Below are 18118 nucleotides of genomic sequence, written 5' to 3' on the forward strand. Positions count from 1 at the left end.
AAAGAAGATATGGTCCATATATACAATGGAGTATTATGCCTCCATCAGAAAGGATGAATATCCAACTTTTCTATCAACATGGACAGGACTGGAGGAGATTATGCTGAGTGAAATTAGTCAAGCAGAGAGAGGCAATTATCATATGGTTTCACTTACTTGTGGATCAAAAGGAATAACACGGAGGACACTGGGAGATGGAGAGGAGAAGGGAGTTGGGGGAAATCGGAGGGGGAGAAAAACCATGACAGACTGTGGATTCTGAGAAACAAACTGAGGATTTTGGAGGAGGAGCGTGATGGATTGGGTGATCCCAGTGGTGGATATTATGGAGCGCACATATTGCATGGAGAACTGGGTGTGGTACATAAAAAATGAATTATGAATCACTGAAAAAAAATAAAGTTAAATTAAAAAAAAATAAAAAGAAGCTTCAAGTCCAGCGTATCTTTTGGAGAAACTACTTCTAAAAATCCTTTATTCTTAGTCAGAACCCCAAATATAAAACATAAAAAAAGAACTAGTTCATACTGAATCAAATCAATAAGAACCCTTTGGAAGTCATAAAGATTGGGGGTGAGGAATTAGTTTCACAGAGCCTAACAGCTATAAATGATCTCTTACACTGAAAAGATACATGTATTCAGGCACTGAATGTGTAATACAAGAAATGACATTAATAGTACTTACTATAGTTTGAAATGAAAATATTTAGAATCATTCTGTTTCAACTTGGTCCTGACAATGTAGATTTATAGGGCAATTAGTTCTGTTTTGTTTTGCTTTAAAGATTTTATTTATTTATTTGACACAGAGAGAGAGATCACAAATAGGCAGAGAGGCAGGCAGAGAGAGGGGGGAAGCAGGCTCCCTGCTCTGCAGAGATCCTAATGCGAGATCCATCCCAGGACCCCGAGACCATTACCTGAGCCAAAGGCAGAGGCTTAACCCTCTGAGCCACCCCAGTGCCCTTAGGGCAAATAGTTTTATCTATTTCTCATATACAATACTCTCATATATAATGCTCCGAATATAAATCAGAAATACATACCACAACAAGCATCATAATCAATGATGAAAGACTGTAAGCTTTTCCTCTAAGATCAGGAGTAACACGAGGATGCCCATGCTCACCACTCCTATTTACCATAGTACTAGAAGTCTTAGTTAGATAAATCACATAAGAGCAAAAATAAAGGCATTAGAATTAGAAAGGAAAAAGTAAAACTATTTCTATTTGCAGATGAAATGACTTCATATACAGGAAGTCCTAAAGACTCAGCCAGAAAAACTGTTAGAACTAAGCAAGAAATTCAGTAAAGTTGTAAGATACAAAAATAGTATACAAAAATCTGTAGTGTTTCTATACAACAGCTGAAAAAAAGGATAATGAAATTGATTCCATTTACGATAGCATTAAAAATTGTACAATGCTTAGGAAGAAATTTAACCAAGAAGATGAAAGATCTCTACTCTGAAAACTGTAAGACATAGATGAAAAGGCTCAAAGAAGATACAAATAAATGGAATAGTATCCCATGTTAACATTGGAAGAATTAATATTAATTAATTAATATTGTTAAAATATTTCAATACTACTAAAAGTCACCTATGGATTTAAACCAGATACTCACATGTAAAAGAATAAAATTAGCCACCCCTATCTTACATCCCTTAGAAAAATTAACTCAAAATAAGTTAAAGACTTAAATGTAAGACCTGAAACCATAATACTCTTAGAAAAAAACATGGGAAAAATCTCCTTGACGTGAGTCTTAGTAGTGATTTTTTGGAAACAGACCTAAGCATAAGCAACAAAAACCAAACCAAAACAAAAAGCTAGTGATGTTTAATCAAACTAAAACACTTCCACAAAGCAAAAGAAATTATCAGCAACGTGAAAAGACAACTGAATGGGAAAAAACTGGAATGGGGAAAAAAATATTTGCAAACCATGTATCTGATAAGGAATTAACATCCAAATATATATGTATATAAAAAACTTGTATAACCCAATAGCCAAAAAAACCAAATAGTCCAATTAAAAATGAATGAAGGACTTGAAAATCTATTTCTCCAAAGAAGATCAATGAATCACCAACAGGCACATGAAAAGATGCTCAACATCACTAGCCATAAGAGAAATGCAAATCAAAGCTACAGTGAGATATCATCTCATCTCTGTTAGAATGGCCATTATAAAAAAGACAAAGAGATAACAAATGCTGGCATGGATATAAGAAAACAAACTCTTGTACACTGTTGGTGGGAATATAAATTGATTTAGCCACTATGGAAAACAGTATGAAGATTCCTCAGAAAATTAAAAATAGAACTATATGATCCAGCAAATCCATTTCTGGGAATATATCCAAAAGGAACAAATACACTAACTCAAAAAGATACCTTTGCATGCTCAGGTTCATACCAACATTATTTATAATAGCCAAGACATGGAAACAACCTAAGTACCCAATGACGGATGAATGGATAAAGAAGTCATCACACATACACACACACACACACACACACACAGATATTGTCCCGCTGTAAAAACAAGGGAATCTTATCATTTGCAACAGCACAGGTGGACCTTGAGAGTATTATGTTAAGTGAAATAAGTCAGACAGAGAAAGACCAATACTGAAAAATCTAACTTACATGCAGAATATAATAAGTAAAACTCCACTAAAGCCATTTTTAAAAATCAGGTTTATGGTTACCAAAGATGGGAAGTGGAAATAGTAGAAAGGTGGTCAAAAGGTATAAACCCAGAGTTATAAGATGAATAAGTACTAGAATGTAATACAACATGATGATTGTAGTTAATGGTGCTATAGGATATTTAGGAAAGTTGATAAGAGAGTAATTCCTGGAAGCAGTTCAAAATGGCAGGGTAAGAAGATCCTGAACTCCCCTCCTCCCACCAACACAGTAAATCCACAGCTACATATAAAATAAATTCACTGAAAACTAACTGAACAGTCCTCCACAACAGAGTATGAAACGGTCAGATCTGGACCAGAGGAGAGGCAGAAATGGGGTTCTGTCACCCTGATGCAGTGATGCACTGTAGGGAGGAAATCTAACAAATACAGAGTTTCTCCTCGGAGGGGTAGAGGAGTTTATGCCCAAATCAGGGATTTCAGCAATTGGCAAATACAAGAGATATGAGTCTCCAAATCATTTGGCTTTGAAAAGCAAAGGGACTTATGTCCAGGAGAACCATAGGGTTCCAGGGAACACACTATGCTCTTAAAAAGCTTCAGAGCATACACACTCCCCCTAGAACCCAGCACAAATGCAGCAATCTGAAAAGTCCATGGATCATAAAGGAATTACACTCATCTACCATTCTTAAAGCATTTGTCAGAAAGACAGGAGCCTCTTAGGGCTCTCTTTGGGGGGAGCTGCTGGCATGTAGCAGTTTATGCTCTCCCTCTACCTTGCTAGTGCTGCCATTGGAAGGTCCCATTTTGGTACTCTCCCTCTAACCTTATGTGGTGGTGGGTGTGTACTACGCCTGCGCAAATGCCAATTAAAACCACAGTGAGACACCACCTCACACCTTTCAAAATGGCTCTTATTGAAGGATAAGATACCAGGTGGGCGAGGATTGGGGAAAAGGGAACCCTTCAGCACCGTTAGTGGGAATGTAAATTGGTACAGACACTTTGGAGAACAGTATGGAATTTCCTCAAATAATTAAAAATATAAGGGGTACTTGAGTGGCTCAGTTGGTAGAACATGTGGCTCTTGACCTCAGGGTTGTGAATTCAAGCCCTCCACTGAGCATAGAACTTACTTTAAAAACGTTTTTAAGTACAACTACCATAAGATCCAGCAATTCCATTTTGGGGTATTTATCCAAAGTAAACCAAAACACTAATTCAAAAATATACGTGCTCTCTATGTTCACTGAAGCACTCTTTATAATAACCAAGATATGGAAACAACCTAAGTGATGATCCATGGATGAATGGATAAAGAAAATGTGGGACACATCCCCCCACACCCCCACACACAGTGGAAATACTACTCAGCCATTAAAAAAAAGGAAGAAAGAAAGAAAGAAATCTTGCCTTTCCGACAACATGGATGGACCTTGAGGCAATCATGCTAAGTAAAAGAAGTCAGACAGAAAAAGACAAATACCATATGATTTCATCTTTATGTGGAATCTAAAATTAACAAACAAACAATACAAAACAAGGGAAAACTCATGGATGTGAGAACAGATCAGTGATGGCCAGAGGGGATGGGGAGGTGGAGGGTGGGTGAAAAGGGTGAAGTGATCAAGCCGTACAAACTTACAGTTATGAAACAAGCCATGGAGATGTAACATATAACATGATGACTATGGTCAATAATATTGTATTGCAAACTTAAAGGATGCTAAGAAATTGAATTTAAAAGTTCCCATCACAAGGAAAAAAATCTGTAACTTCATATGGTGACAGATGGCAATAAGATTTACTGTGTTGATCATTTTGCAATGTATACAAAAGTCAAATAATTATATTGTACACCTGAAACTAATATAATGTTTTATGTCAATTACAAAAAGAGAAAAAAGAGAGCAGATCTTGAGAACTCTTGTCACAAGGAGAAATTTTTCTTTCATTTTCATTGTATTTATATGAAATGATGGATGTTAACTAAAGCTACTATGGTAACCATTTCATAATATATATATATCAAATCATCATGCTGTACACCTTAAACTTATATAGTGATGTATATCAGTTACTTCTCAATAACACTAAAAAAATATAAGCCTGTTTCTTTCTCTTTGCAGTGTATGTATTATTATACCCATTCGTGTGAAGGGAACATTGAGGTTCTGAGAAAATTATATGACTTACCCCAAATTAGCCACATCTACTAAGTGAAAGAGACACCATATGAATGCTGATAGGCCTCACTCCAAAGTTTCTCCTCTTACTTCCCTTTTCCTCTGGCATAATTATTCAAAAAAAGTAAAACTGACCTCTAATTAATAACCGATGGCCAGAAAAGAAAGTCACTGAATTTTTTCAAAGTCCCAATCACTTTGAAGTGTTGATGTCAATGAAACTATTACTCTGACTCCCTGCCCCCCAAGTAAAAGTCACAGAAACATGGACTGCTTTCTGACAAAGCTTTCATTGCCAATTATATTTAAAACAATAACTTTGTTGATCATTTAATCATCTGAAGTAAAGAAATGCCACTATGGGGCATTAAGAGGCTAACACAGCAAAGAATCTGAGCGGCAATTATAATTTGTTTCTTAGCAACTAATAGTAAAAGTTATAAAGTTGATTCTACCACATCTATAAAAGGGAGCATTACAGCCTTGGGAATATTGCGACAGTCCTTAACAGTATAATGTTGTGAGTAATTTGCTTTTGCTACTATCATAGATAAATTATTTTGGATCTGCTTGGTCAAAGCTCTAAAGAATTCTCATTAAAAGTCAGCTATTATTGTGTGTGCTGTTTTCTTCTCCTCTCTCCCACATTATACTGAACCCAACTGTATTGGTTATTCTGTGGGTTATAATACATTGAAAAGAATCAGCATGATAAAAACAGATTCGTTTAATAACTGGGGGAAAGAAGTTCATCACTGTAATAGTTCCATTTCCTGTCTGAAACAGCACTTATTAAATGTAGACATGGTTGGAGTAAATTAAAAATTTTATAATGGATATGAGGGAGAGCAAGAGAGATTGTAAAGGGTTTTATCCACAATATATGGGGAAAAACAGTAGTGAATTTTGAGTGGTCTTAGGTCTGAGAGCTTACAAGATTTTCAGGCACAGATTTGTTTTTGAAAGATCATATTGGTGGCTCATGTTTTGGGAACAGAAATTGTCTGGCCTAGAGGAATACTATTCAATTAATCAAATTTAAAATCTTAAAAATAATCATATCATCATTCTCTCTTACATACACTTGGGATACAGATGATATGAAGAATTTCTGAAATAGATTTTTCTTAAAACTAGAAGATAGGTACTATCAAGAAAAAAATACTTCAATAAAATACAATATAATAGGTTGATCTGCAGTGCAGATCACTGACTGACAAACACCTAAACTTAGGAGCATTTATGTACTTAGGGACATCTGGAAATATGATGGTCATTTTGGAAAGAATTTGTATATATATGTATAACATATATTAGAACTGCCTGCTTGAGAATGTCTTGGGCAAGCCCTCTTGACATGCTGTGTATTAGAAATCCTGCACTGCAGATCAACAGAGCCCACTGGGCTGCTTACTTTTGAGGAGACTTGGTTTACAGTAACTGAGGAAGCTGAGAATAATCTGAGTTACCTGAACTGAGGCATCAATTGGTCTTCCTGCCCTTTGATGCTGCCAAAGAGGGTGAGGTACACTGGCCTGGCCTCAGATGGGTAATCGATGCCAGGCACATTAACTAAAGCAAACCTTTATTCAGCCAAAGACCGATGAACAGCTATACTTCCTGGTAGAGGCTCCAAACACAGTATTGGAAATATTAGTTGAAGTTGTTTCCAGCAGTAACCATGACTCTTACTATCTTTAATCCCTCTTCACTACATTTAGGGGAAAAAAGATCACCTATATATAAGGTGCTGAGTAGTCTTATTTTTTTCTCCTTAGAAGTAATCATGAATGAAACAATTTCTATTTAAATAATATATAAATTTTTTATTTTCTTGAAAACATAAAGGATCCTTAGACTCAGATTTATCATGTCTCTCAGAACAAAATTAAGGATTCCCAATATATCACATATTTTTTGGTTGCTACATCATTTGCCTAAAAGATCAAATGATGAGGCTAAGTCTATTTCCAGTTAGCAAACAGGGATAACCTAGGTCTTTGCACTCAATGGGCTCAGCAAAACTCATTAAATGAAATTTAATGCAGTGTACACCTACATTAAATCAAATATTTATTGAGCACTGACTGTCTAGTACAAAGCCTGGGTACTAGGAAATCAAAGATAAGGAAGACACAATCCCCTTCCCTTAAAGAATTCATAGTCTATCGAGTCCACTGAGGGCAGAGGGCAAAGTTTCACAGTAAAGATGCTATGATACAAGTATGTATAAAATGTAAGGCATAAAGCGGAGTGTTCCAAAGAACACTATCTCCATCAACAAATATCTGCTAGGTGTCTGTATGAGTCAGGTCCAATGCTAGGTGTTGCTATCACTGAAGCTGTGAATATAAAAGAAAAGGTTCCTACCCTCACGGAGCTTATATTATAGTGAAGGAGACATGCACTAACTTAGTAAATAAGAACAAAATGAAATGATCAGAAAGTATGATGATTATTGCTATGTTGGAAGATTTTTTAAAGTTATAGAGTTATAGAGGGTGGTCAGAAATAGTGTGCTGCCACAGGTACCGCACATACAGAAGAAGGGGTAAGAGGGCAAGGATGGGAACAAAAGAGGAGCAGAAGGAATATGGCTTGAAACAGATCTGCAAAAAAGAACTGGCTGGAAATAAAAACACTAAGCAGTATTAGAGTTCTGAAACAAGCCAAAGCAGTGCTCTAAAAGAATCCATGTGAACATTTAATTGTTACAGTGACTGTACAGAGCATATGGATCATATCATACAAGATTAATGCTTTTAAGATGCAAAAGCAAACCATCACTTATGCCTGCTGGAAAGTCATTACTGTCCCACAGAGCATATGATGAATAAAGAGCACCAGCAGGTGGTTGGGTGAACTTTAAAAGCAGAACCAGTCTCTTGTGAAGTTGAAACAGCCATCTCTACTTCCAAAGAGAGCTGTATGGTTGAAGGAGAACCGACAAGAATCCTGGGACTCTTGCAAGAACAACAGGCTGTTTTGTAAATCTTTCCCAAAAAACACTGGTTTCATGTTTTAGCTGGTTAATGAAAATAAGAAAATAGTATTAAATAAACACCTTTAAACCAAGTGATGTTGCCTCATACACTGTAGTCACATATTGGTTCCCAAACTCCTCTAACAGTCATCCTTTCTCTAATCTTTCCAAATAAAAGCAAAGAGAGGGCGCCTGGGTGGCTCAGTGGGTTAAGCCGCTGCCTTCGGCTCAGGTCATGATCTCAGGGTCCTGGGATCGAGTCCCGCATCAGGCTCTCTGCTCAGCCGGGAGCCTGCTTCCCTCTCTCTCTCTCTGCCTGCCTCTCCGACTACTTGTGATTTCTCTCTGTCAAATAAATAAATAAAATCTTAAAAAAAAAAAAAAAAAGCAAAGAGAAAAACTTGCTAGTATGAAAAAGAATCCTATGTTCTGTTTTGCTGCCTTACTCCCTCCCCTTCTATGTTTGGCTCACAGGACAAAGTTTGGTGATTTCTGAAGGATTTCTAAAACTCAAAATATATAAAATACCAGTTGGTGTCTAGATTTGACAAGAGCTACCAGAGTGAAGTGTAACCATTATTTGTCAGTCAGTTCGTAGAGGAAAGGAGTCCTTCCTTCACTTTGGTGTGTGCAAGCAGAAAATGAGCGACTAGTTACTTTGAAGGTAGAGAACAGAAGGGAGATGCAACATCAGAGTGATGGGAAAGAGAGAAGGAAGAATTGCTGTGGAAATGGTAGGCTGATCAGAAAGCAACAAGATTGGCATATAAAATGCAGACAGAGGAGCAGCACTGACGTTCCTTTTCCGGATTAGCACTTGTTTCACTCAGAAGCCGACTGAGTTGAGATGAAAACTTCATTATTTCCCACCACCAAAATTTCGGTAACCACCTAAGCTCTCAATGCCTGCGGGTTGTTCAGTCTCATCTTCATGCATAATCAGACATGTATCATCTTTCTGAGGTCTTCCTCCACTTTCCAGGTGTTCTTAAATAATTCTGCAACACTGTGTCATGGAAAATACCCAATAAGAATGGTCAATTTCCTTCCCTATCCACTTATAAGAGCAGAGTATAAAACAGAACTCAAACGAGTTAATACCATCATAAAATACACTACCATCTTTAAACTTGAACAAAACTTAAGTCAGTATTACTAATGAATGAAAATTATATCTTTTAACTTGTAGTCTCCGCCTATTAAAATATGCAAATTTCTGTCAATTTGAAAAAAAATAATAAAGCAAAACTTCCTTTGACTCTATACTCCTTTTAGCTATGTCCCTCTCTTTTTTCTTCTTTTGGTGTGCCCTTGCTTCCTCGACTTCCTCACTTCCTGTCTACTCTTCAGTTCACGTATACTTCACCTTCATCTGGATACTGTCCTCCGTTCTACCTGAAATCACTCTATCACTCTGGCAAATCAAGTCTGTATTGCCAGACCCGGTAGGCATTTTTCATTTCTTTTATTTGACTTCTCATTCCTTTGCCGTACTGCACATTTTTAAAAAACTTTATTTATCTTATTTGACAGACAGAGATCACAAGTAGGCAGAGGCAGGCACAGAGAGAGGAAGGGAAGCGGGCTCCCCGCTGAGCAGAGAGCCTGATGTGGGGCTCGATCCCAGGACCCTGGGATCACACCCCGAGCCGAAGGCAGAGACTTTAACCCACTGAGCCACCCAGGCACCCCCGCACGGCACATTTTCAACCACTCTCTGAAAATGTTAGCTCTCTGCCCTCCTATAACGCCTACCTCTTCTGTGTCTTCTCCCTAGTCTCCTTTGTGGGCTCTCTCAACTTTGCCTACCCTTTAAATACTAGTGTTCTCCATGGTAGCCTTGGCCTGCTGCCCTCTTCTCTGTCTGATAGACTCTCATGGGAAATCTGATACTCTTCATGATTTTAATTCTAACCTTCATGCTTGTGTCCACTTATTGTAAATCTCCAATCCTGCAGATACGTTATCCTCATATGTTCAGCAGTCTGACTAGCAAAGACATACATACTTGAATCCTAGTTTTCCTGAGATAGCTGTGGTTTACATTTATTGTCCTGGCAAGATTATTTATAATGGTCTTTTTTACAGTCATAAGTACGCAACTTTTCATGATAAATCATAAAACTTGGTATATCTTAAATTTTTCACACACTGATCTCCAACCCCAACCTACTTCCAAGCTCATGCAGTGGTAACCCACCATGTAAGACTGCAATTTGAGTCATTCTGTATTCTTCACGCCTCTCCCCACCTCAATCATACCATCCACCAAACCCTGATGATCTTACCTCATAAATATTTTCCAAATACGCCTTCTCTAATTCTACTGCATTTTCCATAGGCTATAGACTCTTACCATTGCCTGCCTAGAATATTTAAAAAAAAAAAAAGTCACCTTAGTATGTTCCCAAGCTCTGGCATTCCAGTCCCTTAAATGTATTCTCCAAAGTGAAGCCATAGTAATCAGTCTCTGAAATATAAACTTGGTTATATCACTCTGCTGCTTAAACCATTCAAAACCATCACTCACCGAAAGTATGAATCAAGCTCATTAGTACGTCAAGCTGATCCTCCCTGACCTGATTCTTACTTCTCTCCAGCCCTACTTCATATCTGACAACCTTGAGATATGGAGTGTGGGTGTGTGACCTGAATATCCCTGAAGTCAAGCTTCAACTCTCCTGGCCTCTTCAACTACCTGTTAAGACAAAGCTCAGTCATCATCTCTTTGAGTAGCCTCCTGGGCACTTCAGCGTATGTTACATGTTTCTCCTTCATGCTTCCGTAACAAAATGTGCACATTTGCTGTGTTTTCATTTATCACATTGTGTCCCAGAATTAAAAATTTATTAATACCTTTTGCCTTTCTGTCCTACCAGAGTGCAAGATCCTCATGTTTACTTTTTAACTTTTCTGCTTTAGATCTTTTCCTATTTTCTTTTTTTCAACAATGCATATCTTCCTTTTAGAATTAGAAGGAGATATTCTCACATACTTTGTTTTGGTGGATCCTTAAAAGAGTCATTGTTATTGATATTACTCCCATTATACAGAGAAAAAAACTGAGGCTTAGAAAGGTAAAATGGCTTGTCAGATGGTTCACAGCAGGGTAGCATAATGGAGACAAAAGAGCTAGCCACATAAATAATGTGGGTCGTTCCACCTACCATGCCATGTGCTGGTCAATTTTCCATACTGCCTTAAAGATAGGAAACCAGAATCTACCTTATTACTTTGATTCCTTATTTACATAGAGGGGGTACCTTGCTATGTCTTGTACTATTTAAAGATAACTGTTTCTCATATGACATAATGCTAAACTCAGGCTAACTTCTTCATTTGATACTGAACCAAGGAAACAGTTACTTGTGTGTTCTAATCCTGGAGGGGGAAAAAAAAAGGCAAACATGGGCACATATACCCACAATTTAAGGGAATTTTTTTTTTTAAAGATTTTATTTATTTACTTGACAGAGAGAGATCACAAGTAGGCAGAGAGGCAGGCAGAGAAAGAGAGAGGAGGAAGCAGGCTCCCTGCTGAGCAGAGAGCCCGATGCGGGACTCGATCCCAGGATCCTGAGATCATGACCTGAGCCGAAGGCAGCGGCTTAACCCACTGAGCCACCCAGGCGCCCCTAAGGGAATTTTTACAGAAATTTTAATTATATGCATTTTGCTTTAAGTGCTGACTTTGAAAACAAATCTCTGGAAGGGATGTGAGACTCTATCACGCTCCTTCTATTCCAGGACACTCAATGCTTCTAGACACTACGGTGAAAGAGAAGCAGTATTTTATGAGCACATTTGGTTTTCACTTTGAATTTTTTAAAAAGATTTTATTTATTTATTTGACAGAGAGAGAGAGATCACAAGTAGGCAGAGAGGCAGGCAGAGAGAGAGAGAAGGAAACAGGCTCCCCACGGAGCAGAGAGCCCAATGCGATCCTCGATCCCAGGACCCTGAGATTATGACCAGAGCCACAGGAAGAGGCTTTAACCCACTGAGTCACCCAGGCGTCCCACTTTGAAATTTTAATAGAAAAGAAAACCTCCCCAATAAGGAAAATGCAATAGAATAAACTGCTAATCCCATGAGGGTATGCATTGCCTCTGTTTCCGGGGGTATCTGCTAGGTAGATGGTAGAAGAGTCCCTCAATCTGTGCCTCATATGGTACCACTGAACACTTACTAATAAGTGTTGCTTTTAAACTCTTTCTATTCCCACTGCATTAGCATTTCAAATAGGAACTCTTAGTCATAAGATACTTGAATTTTCTATCTCTTTAATGAGTCTAGTCCATTGATTATCTCTAACTCTGGATAGTTAGTCTTTGTTTATTTTCCTTAATCCTTATGGGTAAGGATTACATATGGCTACATATGTAAGGATTACATATGTCTGGGAGCCATATGTAGTAGCTGTGCATGAAACACCTGAGAAAAAGGAGCTAATGTTCCACAAAAATATATAGCTTTTATGACTCCTTGTCTTTAAGGGAGTCAGATTTGTAAGGGATTGTACAATGTGCTTTCTTTCTCAGGAGGAAAGGAAAAGATGAGCCTGTTAAAGGATGGGGAGGGCTGTGGATGCAAAAGGCAAAGCTACTTTATCCTAAATGGTTGTAGAACTCTTAACTGCTGTCTCCAAAACTAAATGAAAAGAGATGGATTCTTCAGTAACAGAAAAAGAGATTGTGTTCTTTAGTAACAGAATACAATTAATCTAACCTTGAAAACACAACAGGTGCTACAGTCCAAGAGATGGCCTCCAGGGAACATCATCATGCCAGGCATTGATGCCTGGAGAAAGTTTACTTGTCAGGCTGGTCACTCCTTGTGAACCCTTGACTCTGCTATTGATTTCTAAGGACTTAAGCTATAGGAGAGAAGCACTTTTGCCTGCTGCCCATTCTATCAGCTGCATGCAGTTTTAAAACCACTGGTGTATAGACCTGGACTTTAATGGAGCAACAGAATTGTAAGGAAAAAAAAAAGGAGATATATAAAACCAACAAAGATATTTCTAAGTGTTGACAATAAAACCTACTGTCACTACTACCATCATCTTCCACCATCATCAATTCATAAAAGAAAAAGCTTTCCAACATTAAAAAAAAATATAGGAAGGGTATAATTGCAGGAGAAAAACTGTTTTTTATTTTCTTTAAAGATTTTATATTTATTTATTTGATAGAGACATAGATACAAGGGGAGGGAGAGGGAGAAGCAGAGTACCCGCTGAGCAGGGAGCCCAATGCAGGGCACAACCAAGGACCCAAGGATCATGACCTGAATTGAAGACAGATACTTAATCGACTGAACCACCCAGGTGCCCCCCCAAAACTGTTCTTTATGTTGTCTAAACTATGCCTTCTTAGAAGTACATAGTACAGTTTCTTATAGACTAATTTTGAGAACCAGCTTTTGAAGGTATACTCTAAAATATCTTCTTCACACAATATTGACAGGTGTCAGATACCCAGCTAGTAAAGGTCCATTTCCTGGTTTAAGATAGGAGCTCATTTCAAATGAAAACAGCAGTATAGTGGGGGTGCCTGGATGGCTAAGTTGGTTAAGTGCCTGACTTTTGATTTTGGCTTAGGTCATTATCTCAGGGTTGTGAGTTCAAGCCCCATACCAGGATCTGTGCTGGGATTCTCTCTCCCTCTGCCCCTTGCCCTGCTTCTCTCTTTCTCAATAAATAAATAAAATCTTTTAAAAAGAAAAGAAAATCCACTGGGTGGCTCAGTGGATTAATGCCTCTGCCTTCAGCTCAGGTCATGATCCCAGGGTCCTGGGATCGAGCCCCACATCTGGCTCTCTGCTCACGGGCAAGCCTGCTTCCCCTCTCACTCTGCCTGCCTCTCTGCCTACCTGTGATCTCTCTCTGTCAAATAAATAGATAAAATCTATAAAAATCTATAAAATCTATAAAATCTATAAAATCTATAATATATAAAATCTATTCATTTATTTTATAAATAAATAAATGAATGAATGAATAAATAAATAAATAAAAAGAGGGACGCCTGGGTGGCTCAGTTGGTTAAGCAGCTGCCTTCGGCTCAGGTCATGATCCCAGGGTCCTGGGATCGAGTCCCGCATGCGGCTCCTTGCTCGCCGGGGAGCCTGCTTCTCCCTCTGCCTCTGCCTGCCTCTCTGTCTGCCTGTGCTTGCTCTCTCTCTCTGTCTCTGAGAAATAAATAAATAAAATCTTTAAAAAAAATAATAAAAAATAATAAATAAATAAATAAATAAAAAGAAAAGAAAATAGCAATGTGGTATAGCAAACAGACATCAGGACTTGAAGTCAGAAGTCTGAATTCTGACTCCTATGTTTGGTACTATTAGTAACATAGACTCAAGGAAGCTACTTTCCCTCTCTGAGCACATTTCATATCAAGTAAAATGAGGATGATGATGATGATAAATCATACCTCATGGGGCTTGTAGAAATGATTGGAAGAAATAGATTTGAAAGTGCCTTCTAAATAGATAATTGTATGGACAATTTAGCTGTTGTTTTTCCAAGGTGTAATAGTGGTATCTTGGATTATCAAGGAGAGAGTGAAGCAGTGAATAGAAAGGGACAACATACATTCTGTGAACATGGTAAACATTTCCTTAGTTTTAAAGTCTTTGGTGCGATGCATGACAAAGCAGTTAGGGAAAATTGCAAGGACTGTCCTCCAGACAACTGGAGGACAAGTTTCTACAGCTTCCATATTTCTATCATGTACTCTCTACAGCTGGCCTAACAAGACATGCTACAAACCCAGTAAATACCTCACTGATTTCCGTTTTTCTACAAACACAATTTAACTATAAGATAATTCATTGTTGACAAATTTAATATTGAGCCAATTAGCTAGATTACCTACCTACTAATTGTAGCAACATTGATTTTTATTGAAATATTAATTATCCAAGACAAGATTTTCAGCTTAACCTTCAAAAGAAGCTTAAAATGCATTATTTTACTTCATTGCCAAGGGTAAGAGGAAGATGTTTATGATGTGATTATAATTTATATTCCTGGTTTCACCATTCATTTCAGAGGTATCAAGGCCACCTGGTCAAATGAAGGATACATTTGTGATGCTTAATTTCCAGCAGGAAATGGCAATGACAGTCAGTAATAAATACGAAGGATCCACAGATCTACTATGTTTATTCATCTCTAAGTGCCACTCTGACCATTTTACCTACATTTCAGTATTTTAAAACTTCAACTTAGTGTAACATTTACATGCAAATGTTTTCCAGCTTCATCATTTGGTTGGCAGAAAGTAAGTGGCAACACACATGCACTAGGTGACAATATTTTAAATTCTTCCTCCCTCTAGCCAATTAAAGAAAAAAATACCAGAAATACTAAGATGGCAAACTAGAAGAGCTTTTGTTGAGCACCTGCTGTCTATAGAGGTGTTCCATGTTGGGCTATCAGGACTGGTTGCTACCACCAATGGACTCACATTGAAGACTTTGCTTCTTACCATTATTAGGATGTGGATCACAGAGCAAATCACTTAGAAACACTAAGGGGGTCAGAACCTCTGTCAGGAATTTCCAATTTGGTACTATCACACAGGAACTTTTCTCCAACTGGTCTTGAAGTATTCCATGAACTAATTATTATCTCTATTTTCTTTCAGTGGGGCAACTAAATGAAAAAATTTTAAAGACAAATAAAGAACTTTTTTTTTTTTAAGATTTTATTTATTTGACAGACAGAGATCACACATAGGCAGAGAAGTAGGCAAAGAGAGAGAAGAGGAAGCAGGCTCCCCAGCGAGCAGAGAGCCCGATGCGGGGCCCGATCCCAGGGACCCTGGGATCATGACCCAAGCCGAAGGCAGAGGCTCTAACCCACTGAGCCACCAAGGCGCCCCTAAATAAAGAACAATTTTTAAAAAGATTTATGTATTTATGAGAGAGAGGAAAGAGGGATGCATAAGGGAAGGGTCAAAGAAAAAGAGAGAGAGAGAATCTCAAGTAGACCCCCCCATGAGTGCAGCGCCAAGACCAATGTGGGGCTCAATCTCAGGACCTTGAGATCATGACCTGAGCTGAAATGGAGTTGGATGCTCAACTGATTGAGCCATCCAGGCACCCCAAGAACACTTACATAAATTTCTTCTTTCACGATATATACTATGTCCTGATAAGCTGAGGCAAACATTGGGTCTATTTTTAAAAATCAGTTGTAAGACAGCAGCTCCATAAGAATAGAACTGTCAATCTAGTGCTACACTGTACCTCTGGTCAAAAAGTCGCATGCATGATAATCACCTGATAACAAAGGAAATAAAGTCTTTGAGAGATCTCCTTTCCTATCCTCCCCCAGATCACATCTCTTCCAAAATGGAAGGACACTCATTTTTGTCTCTGAGTTTACTTTGCACATTGCACTCCAAAGTGTTAAAAATCTCAAGGTTGCCATTCCTATTAGCTTCTCTTTGGAATCCTGGCTTCCATGTAGAGTGACTTATTAGCCTGGTAATGCAACAAAAAATTTATTTAACAGAGCAAGGCACTGGTGGAGTTTCTAGTAGGGTTGACAAGCAAAAGAGACTGATGGATAAAATTACAAACTATCAAGGTGATACATAATGAAAATCAAGGAGGTATGAAAAAGACAGGACTGGGCCAGTGTGGTAGGAGCAGGTGACATTAGAAACCTCAGCAATGCCCCCCACCCTCCATGCATCTTATCATGATTTTGGACTTGAACTGATTTGGAAGAAGTAGTGATAATGGATGTCCTCCCATGGGGGAAACAAAAATAAGATTCAATTGGAAAAGCTACAGACAGGAGATAAAATTTTGAGAGGTTCCTAGTCTTCCATTGCCCAAATCCCTAAGCTCATTAAAAGTGTTCTCTCCTTAAAGCTGGTGGTTTGTCCTTTCTGGCACCCAATAATGTTAGTTTCTATGTATGTGGGTACAGTACCATTGCTGAAGAACTACTCACTAAATATTGTTTTTGAATCAGTTTCAAATTTAACAAATGCTGTGTACTTCTTGGTCAATGAAGGAGATTTACTAAAGAAGGAAATAATTTTGTCCAAGTGGCACTTGCCTTATAAATCTACAGTCTGATCACCAAGGACACCTGTTTTAAAACTAGAGCCCAAGGCAGAAAGACAAAGGGTCTTATGTGCAGCTATTCACAGATATAAAATCTTTGTGTAATATAGCACTATTTAATTATACCTAATTATATTTAATTGATGATTAGTAAAAATTGCTAAACAAAACTAAAAACACAAATGGGGCTATCAGAGTAATACCTGATTAGCTGTCTAACTATATGGAAACAAATAGTTCCCCATTTCTACTACATGTCAGATATTGTGTAGATGGTTTCTTAATTCTTCCAACTACCATTTGAGGCAAATACTCAAGGAAGCAGGACCAGGAGAAATGGCTCCTTAACTGGGACAGAAAGAACACCAATAGCATCATATAAGCTCCATGCTCCAAGCACCACCAATTAAGTGGTTCTTTCTGACTTAACATCTTCAATCTTATCCTCTCACTTCTGGGTAGAAACTTGGTGATGAAAAATAATATTGGTGGGATTGAAATCCTACTGTATATCTCTCTGCACTGCACTCAGAACTGCTGATCACCAGCTAATGAACAAACTACAGTCTTGCTTTTTCACATGTGAATGCAAGGATAGGTTAGTTAATATGGCATTTAGAAATTGAGCCTGCCTATTTCCTAGCATCACATTCCAAACTCAGTTTTGAGTTTCTTGGCAAAACTGGTACTTCTGGTGAAGATGCATTTTCACTGTGACGGAAATAACAGAGAGCCGGTAGAGTGCAGTGATTAATGCTAAAAATATTGACATCAAATAACCTGGAATCACCTACTGGCTCTTCAACTTCCTACCCGTGTGAACTTTGTCAAGTCATATGACTTTTCATGTCTCAGTTTCCTTGTTTGTGAAATGGGAATATCAAAAATACAAGTATCAGGGCGCCTGGGTGGCTCAGTGGGTTGAGCCACTGCCTTCAGTTCGGGTCATGATCTCAGGGTGCTGGGATGGAGTCCCGCATCGGGCTCTCTGCTCAGCGGGGAGCCTGCTTCCCCCCCCTCTCTCTGCCTGCCTCTCTGCCTGCTTGTGATCTCTCTCTCTGTCAAATAAATAAATAAAAATATTAAAAAAAAAAAACAAGTATCTAGAGGTAAGGTAAGGATTGTAAGAGAAACTTTATATTTTAATGCCTGGTATATGCAAAGCAAGTATGAACTGTTAGCTCTGTTATTAC

The 18118-nt window shown here is 38.1% G+C and overlaps 1 protein-coding gene across 7 annotated transcripts in view; it reads right to left on the reverse strand.

Moving 5' to 3' along the window:
- Positions 1-18118, reverse strand: part of CNTN4 (contactin 4) — a 952026-nt gene that overhangs the window by 274182 nt on the left and 659726 nt on the right. Inside the window, exon 1 of one of the 7 annotated variants that reach the window (XM_044253134.1) lies at positions 10231-10259. The exons of the other annotated variants lie outside the window; for them this stretch is intronic. The gene's annotated coding sequence lies outside the window, so the exon portion shown is untranslated. Of the gene's footprint in view, positions 1-10230; positions 10260-18118 lie in introns of those variants that run through there. 7 annotated transcript variants of the gene reach the window in all.

Source organism: Neovison vison, chromosome 6 (assembly GCF_020171115.1).
Source record: "Neovison vison isolate M4711 chromosome 6, ASM_NN_V1, whole genome shotgun sequence".
Lineage (NCBI taxonomy): Eukaryota > Metazoa > Chordata > Mammalia > Carnivora > Mustelidae > Neogale > Neogale vison.